Source organism: Trichosurus vulpecula, chromosome 8 (assembly GCF_011100635.1).
Source record: "Trichosurus vulpecula isolate mTriVul1 chromosome 8, mTriVul1.pri, whole genome shotgun sequence".
Lineage (NCBI taxonomy): Eukaryota > Metazoa > Chordata > Mammalia > Diprotodontia > Phalangeridae > Trichosurus > Trichosurus vulpecula.
The window spans coordinates 199116861-199134158 of record NC_050580.1 but is presented as its reverse complement, the minus strand read 5'-3'; the positions used below and the strand labels follow the sequence as shown (position 1 = coordinate 199134158).

Sequence of the window (17298 nt, the reverse complement as noted above, 5' to 3'; positions counted from 1 at the left end):
TTTCACTGCTTGTTTTCCATGCCTGGAATTCTCTCCCTTTTCATATCTTTCTCCTGGTTTCCTTTCAAATCACAGCTAAAACCTCACCTTCTTCAAGAAGCCTTACTTTTATCCCCCTTAATGTGGATATTAATTATGTCCAATTTATTCTGTATATATCTTATCTGGGCATAGTTGTTTTCAGGTTGCTTTCCCATTAGACTGCGAGCCAATTGAAAGCAGAGGTTGTCTTTTGCCTTTCTTTGTATCCTTAGCATTTCATAATGCCTGGCACGTAGCAGGGAGTAGGCGTATAATATTTACTGATGTGTAGGTATTGTAGAGGGGGTCCAACTAAGAAGCCCCACACAAGGTCTGTCAGCACAAAGAATGAGATGCGGACTGAGAAACTGTTCTGAGAAAAGGAGTATCCAGTTTGAGGCTCTGTATAAGGCAGAGGAACAAAGATGCTAGTGGAAGCTGTATGTCTGACCTTAGATCAGGGTCACAGATTCAGTCCACAGAACTAGGTTGCAGCTAAGTAATGGTAACAAGAAGGTCAGACTAAGGGGGTATTGTTCTGTTGATCTGAACCTGCAGAGCCTTCCAGAGTCAGTAGACCAGGATGAAGCCAGCAACAGTCTACTATAGCTCCAACCAGGAACAAACCTATAGCTCTTGTTTTGCCCAGAGCCAATCAAGGGTCAAAAGCTTTCAAAGCTCAGAGAGAGAAGTTATAAGACTTTGACCTAGATCAGATGTGTAATACTAATAGCTTAGTACATGAGGTACAAAACTTTACCCAAGTAACAGAACTGATAAAATGTAAGTTAATGAATCCAGGACAAAATAAAAAAATGCAAAAACAAATTCAAAGGAAGAAAATATAAGATACCTCTCATATAAAAAATAACTGATTTGGGAAACAGGTCAAGGAGAAGAATCAGTGGTCTGAAAGCCATGACAAAAAAAAAATAAAATAAAACAAGAGCCTGGATATCATATATGATGAAATCTTCCCAATGATCTACTAGAACCAGAAAGCAAAGTAAAAATAGAATCCACCAGTCAATACCAGGAAGAAAACCCAATATGAAAGCTTCAAGGAACACCACAGCTAAAACTTGGAGCTTCCAGGTCAAAGAAAAAAATACTGCAAGCAATCAGCCAGAAAGAAAGTTCAAATTCTAAGAAATCACAGTTAGGATAACACAAGATTTGGCAACTACCACTATAAAGAAGAGAGCTTGGAGTATGATATTCTAAAAAGCAAAAGATAGAATTGTACAACCAAGAATAACTTGGGAAAAACCATGACCTTCAATGAAACAGAATGCTTAGATTTCTAAACATTCCTGATAAAAAGACCAGATAAGTACTAAGAAATGTAAACACAGGAATCAAGAAATATAAAAAAGTTAAATATATTTGTGTGACTGGAAAGGACTATAAAAGGTCTACTCAGCAGAGCAGTAGCCCATCTTGCTCCACAGTGGCCAGCTATGACCCTCAATGCCTCAGCAACAATGTCAAAGGGATCTGTAGTTGGCACTGATCATGGCACCACTTATTCCTGTAGGGGAGTCTTCCAACATGGGAAGTGAAGATCATTGCTCGTGAACAAGGAAATAGGACCACCTCAAGCTATATTGTGTTCACCAATCTAGAACCTTTAGTAAGTGATGCTGCAAAGAATCAAGTTGCAATGAACCCCACCAACATAGTCCTTTATGCCAATTGTCTGATTGGTTGCAGATCTGATGATATGCAGCGTCAGACATGAATCATTGGCCTTTCACAGTGGTCAATCATGCAGGCAGGCCTAAGGTCCAAGTGGAGTACAAAGGGGAGACCAAAAGTTTCTATCTAGAAGAAGTATCTTCTGTGGTCTTGACCAAGATGAAAGAAATTGCTGAAGCTTACCTTAGGAAGACTGTCCCATCACAGTACCAGTCTAGTTCAATGATTCCCAACATTAGGCCACCAAAGATGCTGGAACCATCGCTGGTCTCAACGTGCTCCAAATCATCAATGAACCTGCTACTGTTGCTAATGCAGCTAATGCTGCTGCTATCGCTTATGGCTTGGCAAAAAGGTTGGTGCTGAAAGAATTGTGTAAGTCTTTGACCTTGGAGGGGGTACTTTCAATATCTCCATTCTTACCACTGAAGATGGCATCTTTTATAGTCAAGTCCACAGCCAGGGACACTCGAGTGGGGAGGACTTTGACAACCACATAGTCTACCATATCAAGTGAAAGCACAAGAAGGACAACAGTGAAAACAAGAGGACTGTCCATTATCTATACACTTCTTGCAAAGTTCACACTCTTTTCTAGTACTCTTGCCAGTATCGAGATTGATTCCCTCTATAAAGGTATCAACTTCTGTGCCCATTTTGAAGAGCTGAATGCTGACCTCTCCATGGCACACCGGACCCTGTGGAAAAGGTCCTAATAGATGCCAAGTTGGATAAATCAGAGATTCATGGCATTGTCTTGAGGAGTTCCACTTGGATCACCGAAATCCAGAAACTTCTGCAGAACTTCTCAATGACAAGGAGCTCAGCAAAAGTTTCAATCCTGATGAAGTTGTTGCCTGTGGTGCAGCTATCCAGGCTGCCATCTTGTCTGGAGATAAATCTGAGAATTTGCAGGATTTGCTCCTATAGGATATCACTCTTCTTTCCCTTGGAATCGAAACTACTGGTGGAGTTCTGACAATTCTGATCAAATGCAATACCACCACCCTTACCAAGCAAACACAGACCTTTACCACTTACTCAAGCAACCAGCCTGGTTTGCTTATTCAGGTTTATGAAGGTGAGAGAGCAGAGACAAGAGGATAACAACCTGCATGTAAGTTTGAGCTCACAGGAATCCCCCTGCTCTCAGAGGCATTGCTCAGATTGAACTCACATTTGACATTGATGCAAATGACATCCTCAATGTTTCTGCTGTGCCTAACAGCACTGTAAGGAGAGTAAGATTACCAACACCAATGACAAAGGTTGTCTGAGCAAAGAAGAAATTGAGCCTAAGATCTAGGAGGCTGAGAAATACAAAGCTGGAGAAGCAGAGAGAAAGTCTTCCAAGTATTCTCTTGAATCTTATGCTTTCAACATGAAGGCTACCATAAAGGATGAGACCCCCCTCCCCCACCCAGGCAAAACTGATGAAGACAAACAAAAGATGCTTGACAAGTGTACTAAAATAATCAGTCGAATGGATAAGAATCAGACTGCTGAGAAGGGAGAATCTGAGCATTAGCAGATGTAAGGGCAAGCAAGTGGGACTTTTTGTTTGGAGTGCTTCTCAGCACTGGGGCAATCAAGTGCCTTTGATTGAGTCTTGCCTTTGTTTATAGGAAGGCCCACACCCTTTGCTAGTTAGGTCCCAAGATGTGTGAAGTCCTCAAGAGGTATGAAGCACTCTGACCCTGAAGAAGTATATACATACTCTGAGGTTAGCATTTTGCCTGGGGCTCACTCACTGGGAGAATGCTGTGTGATTTGACCAGATGAGACTCTGGGTAGCCATTAAGGAGCCCCCTGGCCTTGAAAACTCAGATGTTGGTGACTTCTCTCTCTGGTAACTATGTATGTATAGCTTTGGTCAGACAGCTAGAAGCCTGTCTGTTGATTTGTGTTATTTGCTCTGTTGTTCAGGGTGCTGACTTTCCCCCCCAAACTAAGTTAATGATATATGTGTGTTTATTTAAAGTAAGACTGTTAACCCCTTAAAGTTGCTTTCTTTAGAAAAGTAGATCAAAGAACCTGTGCTAGTAGCCCTCCTGTGTGCTGATGTTATTGGCCTTACACAGTCACAGTAACAGCAAGCAACATTCTTGTTACAGCAGAAAAAACTGGAGAAGGTTTGTAACCCTATTATCCCTAAGCTGTACCAGAGTGCAGGGGGCATGCCAGTAGATTCCTAGGGGGGAGCAGTCCCATCTGGAGGTGCTTCTTCTGGACCAATGTGAAGAGGTACACTAAATGCACCAGAAGAAAGAGCATTACACAGTTTTCAAAAAAAATGAAGGACTCAAATTTGTAGCCAAGGCAGTAGGAGTTTAAAAGTAACATTTAAGCCATTATGTAAATCTGGGCATTCTAAATACTTGAATGTGTGCAGAAGGAGAGAAGTGAAGAACACTGCATTTTATAAATACTGTAAACAAGTGAAAATGCAATTCTTGTCCAGGAGAACAAATCTATCTAAAATTGGCATCATAAAAATAAAAAAGAAAGGACTATATAAAATATTTACATTATAAGAAGGAGAGAAGGGACAATTATCCCCTCAGAATTCTAAAGTCATCAAAGATAGAAGGGGTTAAATAAGACAGTGGGCCTAGGAACCCTTTTGTTAAGTTTTAATGATCTCAAAAGAAAAGGGAAGGAAACTTACAATCAATCACTCAATCTTGGTGAGAAAGAAGACTATATAAACAATAAGGAAGAGTGGGAGCACATGAGTTGTATCTTCCCTTCACCTAAACCGGTGAAAGGGGCATAGAATATGAAGAGGGAATAAAAGATAAGGTAGAATCAGAAAGGAACAAGTCAAAAGCAAAACAAACTATAACCTCAGAAGGTGGATTGTGAAGGACGTTCAAAAGGAATTAGAATAGAGCCTCTGACTGGTGTCCAGGCAAAGGGAAGAGAGGAAAGGCAGAGAAGTGGAAGTAGACTATATCAAGTTTATGCACTTTCTGATTCATCATCCTTTTCTTTTTTGTAAATAAATCAGAAAATGATTAACAGAATGGATTAGAAGAATCCAAAAATATACTGTTTTCAAGAATCATGACTGAAACAAAACATTTACACAGTAAAAAGGTTTGGAGCAGGATTTTTTATTATGCCTCTGCTGAACTATTAAAACAACAACATAATCTCAAGACCAAAGCAAAACCAGAAATAATTAAAAGAGATACACAGGGAAATTAGAGACACCACAGACAACAAATTAACAGTAATAATATATATGCACTAAATGGAATAGCATTTAAATATTTAAACTCAAATGAGTTGCAGAGAAAAGTAGACAGTAAAACTGTAATAGTCCGCATGATCTTAATGTATCCCTTTCAGACCTAGATAACTCAATCCCTGACCCCCCAGGAAGGAAAGGAGGAAGAGAGGAAAAGGGGGAGGGGAGAGAAGACATGAATAGAATTTTTTGAAAAGATATGATAGATCCCTAGAGATTACAAAATATAAACAAAAAGGAGTTTACATATTTCTCTGCTATCCAATTTTTTACAAAAATTGGCCATGTATTATTAGGCCATGAAAACCTCACAAATGCAGAAAAGCAGAGATATTAAACACATCCTTTACTGACATGATAAAAATTATATTCACTAAAGAGCCACTGAAGAAACAATGGAAAAAACAAAGAATTGGCAAGTCAAAGAACAAATCATAGAAACAATAATTTGATCAAAGAAAGTAATGAGACAACATACCAACATTTGTGGAGTGTGGCCAAAGGAATTCTTACTGAAGAATTTATAATTATAAACTCATCAATAAAAGAGCAAGAAAATGTCAATGAATTGGATATGTAATTAAAGACCAAAAAAAATTCTGAAAATCAAACAGGTTAATAAAATTGAAAGTTCAAAAAAAAATCACATCTACCACTCAATCAAAATCCTGGTAGCTGTCTAAAGATCTCTAGGGCATTCCACACATTAGGAGACTTTGACATGCATAATATACCTCTCCCTCAAACACTCCCAGTTCTTTGACTTACTCATTTTCCATGATTTACTCTTCCACCCCACCTGAAACACAAAGGTAGTCATAATTTTGATCTTGCCACCACCCATAAATGCACCACCCCCATATTCATGAACTCTGAAATTCTTTGATCACAATACACTTGATTTCCACTTCTTCCTCTGCTGTTCTACTCTTATTTTCTATACCATGACCTCCAATCCCTTGACTCCCTCAGTTCTCTTCCTGCCAGGTCATCATCCCATGTACTAGCCACATTCCTTTCCCCATCTTGACCCCTTGGGAAACCAGTATAATTCCACATTGACCTTTTCTCTAGAGTCCCTTCCCCCCCTTATATTACTGGTTGTGCTCTGCCAAAACTCAGCCTTTCATCATTCTTACCATCTGTTGCCTTTGCACCTACACAAATGCTACTACTGATTGAAGGTCAAAAAAATCATGTAACCGACCTGACTAGGTACATTATAAATTTATGTTATATAACCTGAAATGGGCCCTCACTGAGGCTATGCAATCGTTTTACATCTTCCTAATTAATTCACTATCCCAACTCACCAGAGGCTCTTCCAAACCTTTTCATCCCTCAAACATCACATGGTTCCCCCTCCACCTTAGCTGAAAACCTTGCCTCATATTTTACCAAAAAAAAAAAAAAAAGAAGCCATGTACTTATAGTTTCCTCTCCACTCTACTCTCTTTCCCCCTTTTCCAGCTCCTTATCTCACATCACTCAAATGTCTTCTGCTACTAACTCCTTCATTCATCTTACATAATGAGGTGTCATTTCTATGTCAAAGTCAACACCTCTACATACTTAAGGGATCTCATTCTATCCTATTTCCTCAGACCGCCCCCTCTGCCATTTGTCTTCAATCTTTCCCAGTTCATTAGCTGCTTCCCTACTGCTTACAATCACATTCCGGTCTCTCCCCATCCTCAAAAAATTCTTCCCTGATCCATTCATCCCCCTCTAGCTATCATTCTATATCTTTCCTCCTTTTTCTGGCTAAACTTGAGACAACCTATAATTATTGCCTCCAATAATTCCTCTCCTCCTCCTCTCTGGTTTCTGACCCTATCATTCAAACGAAACTGTTCTTTCCAACAGTAACAATGATCTTTAATTGCCAGATCCAATGGTCTTTTTTTCAATCCTTCATCTTTGTAACATTTCCTAAATCTACCCCCTTCCCCTTCTCCAATGCTGCCACCACCCTGACCCAGTGCTTTATCTCTTCATGCCTAGACTACTGCAAGAATCTGCGGGTACATCTGTATGTCCCAAGTCTCTCCCTGCTCCAATCTGTCTTCCAATGAATTACCAAAGTGGACTTCATAAAGTATAGGTCTAACCATTTCATCCAACCTCATTCAATAAACTCCAATGGTTCCTCCTAACACTGCCAGGATCAAATACAAGATCCTCTATTTGACATTCAAAGCTCCTTCATAACCTACCCCTCTCCCCCCACCTTTCTAGTCTTACACCTTCTACCTCCCCATATACCCTTCAAATCCAGTGACACTGGCCTCCTTGCTATCCCTTCAATAAGACACTTGATTTTCCATATGTGGGCATTTTCACTGGCTGTCCCCCACACCTAGAAACCTCTCCTCCTTCCTAGCTTCCTCCAAACCCAGCTAAAATCCCATTTTCTACAGGAAGCCTTTGCCAAATCCTCTTAATTCTTGTGCCTTCCCTTTGTTAATCATTTTCTATTTAATTTCCATGAAGCCTGTGTGTATATAATTGTTGGTGTACTATGTCCTACATTAGATTGTGAGCTCCTCCAGGGCAGGGCCTATCTTTTCTTTGTATCCCCTGTACCTTTAGCACAGTGCCTGGAAAACAGTAGGTGCTTAATAAATCTCTATTGACTAATAAGAAATAAAATTAAAGACATTTTTAGGGAAAAAATAAACCATTAGTTGATTTGAATTTTTCAAAAAAGAAAGCAAAAAACCAAATTACCAATATAAAAAATAAAAACCATATAAAGGAAAATTAGTAGAAAATATTTTATTCAACTATATACTAATAAAACAAATGAAATGGAAGACTATTTATATAAACATTAAAATGTCCAGATTAACCAAACAAGAAATGAAGCGTTATGAATGTAGTAGAATATTATTATGCCATAAGAACAGGATAGTTTCAGAAGACTCATATACCTTGATGCAAAACGAGGTGAGTAGAACAAAGAGAATAATTCATAGAATAAGACTGAAATACTTAAGAACTCTACTCAATGCAGTCAGTGATTATCCATGATTCCAGAGCCCTAACGATGAAACATGCTGTGTATGTTCTAAAGGGGAGGTGGGACTCAAGATACGAATGAGACATGCATTTTTTAACATGGCCAATATGGTAATTAATTTTGACTATGCATATTTACTAGGAAGGTTTTGTTTTTTTTTTGTGCAATCAATGGAGTAAGGGAGTTGTAAAAGGCAAAGAAAGTAAATGTTTGTTAACTGAAAAAAAGTTCATAAGAGATTACAATCTAATTTGAGTGTTGGTGGTAGAAAGTGAGAAACTCACATAAACAACTATATTACAAATTAGAAAAATTTTAAACACATAGAAGACACAAAGTAGCAGAGATTAGAGGAAGTGATCACTTGGGGGCATAAGAAGATGAGGGACCTCTTTAATGGAAGAAGTGGCACCTGAGCTGGTCCTTGGAAGAGGAGAGGCTGTCAATACAAAAAAGATTTGGAAAATGGAATTTACTTTAGAAATAGGGAATGGAATGAGCAAAGGCAAAGGAGTGGCAGCAGTTAACTGAGGGAACTTAGTCCAAGAAGAGATTGCCTGAAAAGAAATAATAGCTAATTAAAGACTAGAAAGGTAGGGTGGCGCCAGATTATAAAGCACCTTAAATGTCAAGCTAAAAAAGTCTCCATATTATAAATAACTGAAAGCTTCTTTCAGAATTTTAAGCAAGGGGATACTGTAGCAAGATCTATGTGTAAGGAAAATTACTTTAAAAGTAGAGTACAAGATGGATTTGAGGGTGGAAGAAAATAGAGAGCCCAACTGGGAGGCTACTACAACATTCTAGGTAGAATCTCCAAATGGGTAAATGATTAAATGATCCAAATGGTCAAAGGACATGAGAAATGAGTTTAGCATACTTCTATCGAGAACTGCTAGCTACCATATGAAAGATGCTACAAACTACTAATAATGAGAAAAATGAAAATAAAACAACTCTCACACACAACAAATTGGCAAAAACGACAAACCATGGAAATAATCACTCCTAGAGAAGCTCCTCCAAAACAAGCTGTAAATTGGCCCAACCATTCTGAAAGACAATTTGGAATGATCTTTAAAAAAAAAAAGTGACTACGATGTCCATATTTTTTGACCTAGAGATCCTACTTCAAAGCACATATCCCCAAGGAAGTCAAAAACTGAAAGTCTCTCTCTCTGCTAATTACAACACTATTTGTGGCAGCTAACTACTAGAAACAAAGTACATGTCACTGATTTGAAAAAGCTATACAAACTGTGGTACATGAATGTCATGAAATATTACTGTATTGTAAAAAGCAACAAATATGAAGAATTCAGAGACATGAAGTGAGGGCAAAATGAAGGAAACAGAATGGTGAAATAATATACAAATGACAATATAAGCATAAAGAACAATAAAACAAACTGAATCACTGTGACAGGATAAAGGTTGATTCCAGAGAAGAACTGCAAAAATCCAACTCCCTCCTTCACTGAAGAAGATGGGGATGGATAGTATATGCGTATGGAAGCGAAGAGATATTGCCAGGAACAATGTGTTGCTTGGTTTTTATGAACTGTTCTATTTTTTTAACCTTTATTATAAAAGAAGGCTCAAGGGGAACAGAAGGGAGGAAGGACATACTCAGAAATAAATGTGATGTAAAAACAAAAAGACATAAAATATAATAGTCTAAGTAGTAAGAAGGGCCTGAAACAAGTTGGTTGCTGTGTGACCAAGAAGATATGTTGGAGGGTGGAACACTAAGTGGAGAGAAAAGGATGGATTTAAAGGATACTGCAGAAATGGAACTCACAGGACTGGGCAAGTGAATGGATATGGGGAATAAATGACATTCATTATAATGATGGCATTGCCATCTGTATTGATAATAAATAGAAAAGATCTATGGGTCTTACCATCAGGCCTGCAGCTAGATCCTCCTATTTGTGTGCATCAGTCCCTACAATAGAATGTGAGCTCCTTAAGAGCTGAGACTATTCTTAATTTTATATTTGTATCCATACTGTTTAGCACAGTGTTTGACACACAGTAAGTACTTATAAAATGCTTTATCATTCACTCTTTCATGAAAGGGAAAGAAGAGGTGAAGAATCTGACATTTTCTGCTTGGGTAGTTTTCATCAATTAGAACAGGGATAAAACAATTGACTGTAACAACAATACTACAGAAGAGTGAGGAAGCCCGAATTTAAAATCCAGCCTCTGATATTTATTAGCTGTTTAACCATTTGCAAACCACTTATTTGTAAAACAGTAATACTATTACTTATAGTAAATCTTCCCAATAGCTATTGTGTCATTCACATGAGGTAATGTAAGTACAACAGTGGTATCAAACTCAAATAGAAATAAATCCCTGCCAGTGGCATATTATCTCAGAAAAGCACAAATTAACATTACCCATGTTGTATTTTTATTTGTTTTGATGGGGCCCCATGCATTCAACACCTCTGATCTAAAGCACTTTGCAAATTTTAAAATGCTATTTAGATATCAGTTAATTATTATTAAGCTTGGAGGAGGAAGAGTTTCTATTAATAATCCCCTTCATTCCCAACTCCTTACTCATTCCTTTGAAAATCTTTTGAATTATCTTACTCTTTTGTAAAGACTTGTGTTTCTATAAATTTTAATATATTCACACGGATACAAATTTTTCTTCTCTTCTAATCTCTTGGCTTTACTAGAAACTATTTAAAATATATCAAATGATGAACAAGTGAACAGTCTGATATTTTTATATTCTAATAAAAATTCCATTCTCAAGATTTCAAAATATTTTCTCAAAGTATAAAAGTACTATTTCAAAACCTCATAAATGGTATACCTCAAATGATATCAAATGTACAGGCCTGGAATTTACATGAGTTTTTTCTTTAATGACTAAGAGTCATCATTATGAACACCAATTACTGTACTTTATTAAAATAAATACTGCCCTTTGGGTTGAGATCTGTAGGGCTGTCTAATACTACATAGACTCACATTATTTTGATTTTATGAGTTCCTGCATCAACTTTTACTGGTTTTTCTGTCTCTGGCTACCAACTTCTTCTTGCTGTTGCCACTACACCTGCCACAAGCAATCTTTCCTCATAATTTTCTAATCCGTTGATTTTAATCTCTTTTCCCCCCTATATAAGTCATTATTTAATATTTTAGTTTTCAGCATTAGTTTTCACAAGAGTTTGAATTACATATTTTCTCCCCATTTCTACCCTCCCCCCACTCCAAGATGGCATATATTCTGATTGCCCTGTTCCCCAGTCAGCCCTTCCTTCTGTCACCCCACTCCCCCCCATCCCCTTTTCCTTTACTTTCTTGTAGGGCAAGATAGATTTCCATGCCCCATTGCCTGTATATCTTATTTCCTAGTTGCATGCAAAAACTTTTTTTTTGAACATCTGCTTTTAAAACTTTGAGTTCCAAATTCTCTCCCCTCTTCCCTCCCCACCCACCCTCCCTAAGAAGGCAAGCAATTCAACATAGGCCACATGTGTATCATTATGCAAAACCCTTCCCCAATACTCACATTGTGAAAGACTAACTATATTTTGCTCCTTCCTATCCTATCCGCCTTTATCCAATTTTCTCCCTTGACCCTGTCCCTTTACAAAAGTGTTTGCTTGAGTACCTCCTCCCCATCTGCCCTCCCTTCTATCATCCCCCCTTTTTATCTCCTTCCTCCTTCTTTCCTGTGGGGTAAGATACCCAAGTGAGTGTGTATGGCATTCCCTCAAGTCAAATTCAATGAGAAGCAAGATTCACTCATTTCCCCTCACCTGCCCCCTCTTCCCTCCCAACAGAACTGCTTTTTCTTGCCACTTTTATGTGAGATAATTTACTCCATTCTATCTCTCCCTTTCTCCTTCTCTCAATATATTCCTCTCTCATCCCTTAATTTGATTTTATTTTTTTTAGATATCATCCCTTCATATCCAACTCACCCTGTACCCTCTATCTATCTATCTGTGTGTGTGTGTGTGTGTGTGTGTATTCCCTTCAGCTATCCTAATACTGAGGTCTCATGAATTCTACACATCATCTTTCCATTTGGAATGTAAACAAAACAGTTCAGTTCAACTTTCTCTGTCTTGATTACCTTTTCATGCTTCTCTTCATTCTTGTGTTTGAAAGTCAAATTTTCTATTCAGCTCTGGTCTTTTCACTGAGAAAGCTTGAAAATCCTCTATTTTATTGAAAAGCCATATTTTGCCTTGGAGTATGATACTCAGTTTTGCTAGATAGGTGATTCTTGGTTTTAATCCTAGATCCAATGACCTCCGGAATAACATATTCCAAGCCCTTCGATCCCTTAATGCAGAAGCTGCTAGATCTTGTATTAACCTGTGTTTCCACAATACTCAAATTGTTTCTTTCTGACTGCTTATAGTATTTCCTCCTTGATCTGGGAGCTCTGGAATATGGTGACAATATTCCTAGGAGTTTTCTTTTTGGGATCTTTTTCAGGAGGTGATTGGTGGATTCTTTCAATTTCTATTTTACCCTCTGGTTCTAGAATATCAGGGCAGTTCTCCTTGATAATTTCTTGAAAGATGATATCCAGGTTCTTTTTTTGATCATGGCTTTCAGGTAGTCAATCAATTTTAAATTATCTCTCCTGGATCTATTTTCCAGGTCAGTGGTTTTTCCAATGAGATATTTCACTCTGTCTTCCACTTTTTCATTCCTTTGGTTCTGTTTTATAATATCTTGATTTCTCATAAAGTCACTAGCTTCCACTTGCTCCAGTCTAATTTTTAAGGTAGTATTTTCTTCAGTGGTCTTTTGGACCTCCTTTTCCATTTGGCTAATTCTGCCTTTCAAGACATTCATTGGCTTTTTGGAGCTCTTTTGCCATTTGAGTTAGTCTAGTTTTTAAGGTGTTATTTTCTTCAGTATTTTTTTGGGTGTCCTTTAGCAGTTCATTGACTTGTTTTTCATGGTTTTCTCACATCCCCTCTCATTTCTTTTCCCAATTTTTCCTCTACTTCTCTTACTTGCTTTTCCAACTCCTTTTTGAGCTCTTCCATGGCCTGAGACCAGTTCATGTTTTTCTTGGAGGCTTTTGATATAGGCTCTTTGACTTTGTTGAGTTCTTCTGGCTGTATGTTTTGGTGTTCTTTGTCACCAAAGAAAGATTCCAAAGTCTGAGACTGAATCTGGGTGCGTTTTCGCTGCCTGGCCATGTTCCCAGCCAACTACTTGACCCTTGAGTTTTTCGTCAGGGTGTGACTGCTTGTAGAGTAAAGTAGACAGTACTTTGTCCCAAGCTTTAGGGGCCGCACTGCTGTTTTCAGAGCTACTTCTACTCCACCAAGCAAGCTCTGCCACAGCATCACTCCTCCTCCCCCAAGAACTGCCAACCTGGACCTGATGCAAATATTAAGCAGGCTCTGCACTCTCGCTGTTATCTGCCACCTAATTCCTCCCACCAGGTGGGCCTGGTGCCAGAAGCAACTGTAGCTATAGTCCTGTAGCTGCACCTCCTCGGCTGCCTTGGGGCAGTGGCCTAACTGCCAAACTCCTTTCACTCTGTCCCCTGCAGCTTTTCCCACTAGCCTTCTCTGTTTTCTTTGGTGTTTGTGGGTTGAGAAGTCTGGTAACTGCCACAGCTCTCTGATTCAGGGCGCTAGGGCCTCTTCCGCCCGGCTCCTGCTCTGGTTGGTCTGGGCGCAGCCCACGCTGGGCTCTGTTCCACTCTGCTCCCAGTTCCGTGGGATAGACCTTACCCAGTGACCATCTAGGCTGACCTGGGTTGGAACCCTGCTTCCCTCTGCTATTCTGTGGGTTCTGTAGCTCTACAGCTCTAGAATTTGTTCAGAGCCATTTTTTATAGGTTTTTGGAGGGACTTGGCCGGGGAGCTCATGCAAGTCCCTGCTTTCCAGCTGCCATCTTGGCTCTGCCCCCCTGATTTTAATCTCTTACAAACCGAAAGATCAGATAACCAAATTATTCCCAAACTTCGGTCCCCCAAGGGCTTTAGCATTTAATTTAAATTAGCGTTTAGACATCTATATTGGTTTCTCAAAGGCTTTTTATTTTCAAACCTATTTTCTGGTTTGGGCTTTGTTCCACATAGCAAAAGATGATCATTAAGTGACCTCCAAATGAAAGAAAGTTTACCAAAAATATACAGAGTAGCAAAATTTATTTTTGTCATATTTCTTCACTTAGATTAAAAGCAATTTGAGGGTAGCAAAGGTATCTTTATTTATGTTCTCTGTTTCCTTATACAAGATAAAGAGGGATACAGTAATAACAGCCTTGAATTCAACACTGATTTATGTAGAGTGAAACACAATGGATTTTGAATTATTCGCACATTGTATAGCTATGTAACTGTGAAAGTGACAACTTCTAAGAGTCATTTCCTCTCATTTGTAAAATGGGGATAACACACTACCCATATTATAGTATAATTTTAAGGAAAAATATCACAGAAAGATGCATTATTACTGTTCTTTTATAGTATTGTTTCCCTTTTTACACATAAAGTCCTATTCCAATATCTCATAGGTGAATAACCTTGAGTTTTTAAAAGTTATGCCAGCGGATCAAAGCTCTGACGGGTTCTACTACACAAAGGTTTTAAGTTATTTTCACATGAAGAATCTATTGTTTAAGATGCAATCTCATTAACTACAGAGAAGCTCATCATCAGTAGTTTGGTCACCTTGTGAGGAATTCTTTGGCCATGTTAACCTATGAAAAAAGAATTAAAAAAGTGAAGCCCCTTTTCACTTCCATAGTGATGGTTGGGGGACTGGCCATGAAGAAGTAAATGATGCTAAGAATCACTTTTAGAGCATTTATAAACCCTACCTTAACTGTAAGTATTCTAAATATAACATTTTCTAGTAATCAGTGAATCAATGCCTTTTGGAAAGAAGTAAAGAACTTCAATATCAACAATCACATGACATATGAAACCAGAAGACAAATGCATACTGAAGCTAAAGAAAGTTGTTACAATTTCTCCTTAAGTAAGTAAAAAAGTTAGCTTCTTCATGTACTGTAAGGCAACATGAAACATGTCATGAAACAACAAGGTCATCTTGTCTCTTTCAGTGCTCCATGATGAGCATCAACCAAAAAAAGTCATCACAAAGATAACTACAACTAATATGCCAAAGTCTGTACCAGAATAGGAAAAACAGAGAAAAAGTTATGAAGAATGCAAGACCCTGTACGCTGCATCAACATATATTTGATACTTGGTACTCTCCATGTGAAGATGGGCATAAAGGATGATGAGGGAAAAGCAAGGTTGGAAAACATGGCTCAGGTTTGAGAAATAAAAAAAGGTCAAAGGTCTGTAAAGCACAGTGGTTGTCTATTCAAATAGAAATGGATCCCGTTAGGCCACATATTCACTTAGGAAGGCAAAAATTAACTTTATCTATGTTGTACTGTATTTTTATTTTGCTAAATATCTCCCAATTACATTTTAACCTGGTTTGGGAAGCTCTTAGAGGACTCTTGCAGCACATTTTGGTGGCCTTGAGTTTGAAACCTCTGACATAGACTACTAAGAATCCTTAAGTCTATATATCATGAATACTATCTTTTAGAAGAAAGTTCTGGAAATGGCAGACACTAAACAAAAATATATTCTACTCTGTGTATGTGAGGAGTTGGGAGGGGTTGTCAATAAATCATCATACCAGATATTGGGAATACAGAGAGAAATGAAATAGTTCTTGTTCTCATGGAACTTATGTCAGGAGAGGGGCACTATGGGGAGGAACGAAGAGGAAAAGACAATTAGTAGAGGCAATTAAATACAGCATCATAGTTATCCGTCTGCATACAAACTAATGTTCAACTAACTATAACACAGCTTTCAAAAAATTTACACCAAATTATACAAACGAAGGTGTGAATACACTGCAAACTGCAACTACAGCAACATGACCTCTTCAAATGAGTTATTGAAATGGAAACACTGAAATGGAAAAAAGGAAAAGATTGTTGACCTTGATTATCATTTCTTACAAAAATTTAACCAATGTAAGTCGCCAAAATGAGCAAGTCAACAAACTACTTTAGCCAATAAACAACTGATCTCTTTGGAAAACAAGGTCGTGCCATTTTAGAATACAAATTCATTTGTTTAAAACAAAACAAAACAAATCTGGATAAAGATGGCAGGTTACAAGTAGTACTTCAATGAAATGATAATATATCATTGGCTGTGGTAAGTACTTTCTCCAGGTAACACATACTGCAATTCACACTTGCCCAATTGTCCCAGGTATCTCTTGTCCATTTCTGCCTACATCCTTCACAGAAGGAAAACTCAATGGGCTGGGAGGCTTTCCTTTAGATTTCTTTACGTTTTTTTGGATACTACTGGAGTATACAAGCTATTCATCAGTTACCTTTCCCTCTCAATATGTAATTAGTTCCCTCCCCTCCAATCATCTAACTCTCTGACAACATCTTTTACATGATTCTCACACTCAAGCCTTCATTTGAAATTTGTTGCAATGTGCTCAGACTCGTCTTTTATCTTCCCATTGCCCTTGTGGTGATCAACTTGAATTTTTCAAAGATGATAATATGCTACAATTTATTTTTATTTTAAAAATGGGACGTCATTAATTGGAGAATGGCTGAACAAATTGTGGTACATACATATAATGGCATATTCCCTTGCTGAAAAAGAAACTAATACAAAGAATACAGAAATATGGAAGACATAAGAACTGGTGTCATCAAGTAATTAGAACCAGAAAAACAACATATGCAAAAAAACAAAAAAAAATTGAAATTGAATATTGTGATTATAAAGACCAAGCTTGTTCCTGAAGAAGTGAGAAAATATATTTCCTATCCTTTGCAGAGGTGGAGAATACTGCAAATACTGCCAGAAATGGTTGATGGGTTGGCTTATTTTTGTCATTCTCCTTTGTACTCACTGCTATGAAATGGCTCTTTGTGTAAGAGAAGGTGAGGAATGTATTTGCAGATGAAGGTGATATAGAAAGAAGAGGGGCTTAAAATTAAGTGCTTTTTCTTTTTAAAAACAAACACAGGCCTTTGTTTCAAAGAGGAGTTTAGGATTATTGAAAACACTGAATAATTTCCCATAGTCAATCCAGTGTGATCTCTGGTTCAACTTTAACAGTGCTTCACTGTTTACTTACTGGTCTAAAATTTAAATGCTACTGTTTTTTGCTTTTCTTTGTATCCCAGCAATGTGCCTGCACATAGTAGACACATAATAAATGCTTGTTGATTTGACTGGATGGATTAGTCCTATGCAATTTCTATTCAACTGCATATCAT

General features: G+C 37.9%; 1 protein-coding gene and 1 pseudogene across 3 annotated transcripts in view; one reads left to right on the top strand and one right to left on the bottom strand.

The window, feature by feature from the left end:
* The window catches only part of CTDSPL2 (CTD small phosphatase like 2), a 117512-nt gene that overhangs the window by 71089 nt on the left and 29125 nt on the right, over nt 1-17298 (bottom strand). The window lies entirely within an intron of this gene.
* LOC118829829 overlaps nt 1506-17298 on the top strand; it is a 45583-nt pseudogene continuing 29790 nt past the window's right edge.